Below are 370 nucleotides of genomic sequence, written 5' to 3'. Positions count from 1 at the left end.
TGTTGTTCTGACCATACTGAATAGAATGTTCATTTTTAATCATTCCTTTGAAATTATGAAATTATTGTGAAAACTAACCCTTTCATATCTGGTGGGTTATATTTTTGTTTCAATACAGTAGTGAGTGTAAAAAGTTCATTACTAAAAAGGTTAGACCTTGAAAATTACAAAACTTTTAAAATACTTGCTATTAAAATATGTTAAGACCAGTTGAAATTTTAGTATGTATAAGTTAAGCACTTTCTAAAATTGTAGTGGAAAGTTCTGAAAGAAAATAATGATAAAATAGTTATCTGGAGATCATTTGCCACTTAGCCTTCTTCTTTTATGATGACAGCCTTAGAGTTTCCTCCTCCCTGAGCCCTCATAT

The sequence above is a fragment of the Phocoena phocoena genome, chromosome 7 (genome assembly GCF_963924675.1).
Source record: "Phocoena phocoena chromosome 7, mPhoPho1.1, whole genome shotgun sequence".
NCBI lineage: Eukaryota > Metazoa > Chordata > Mammalia > Artiodactyla > Phocoenidae > Phocoena > Phocoena phocoena.
This window is presented reverse-complemented; position numbering follows the sequence as displayed.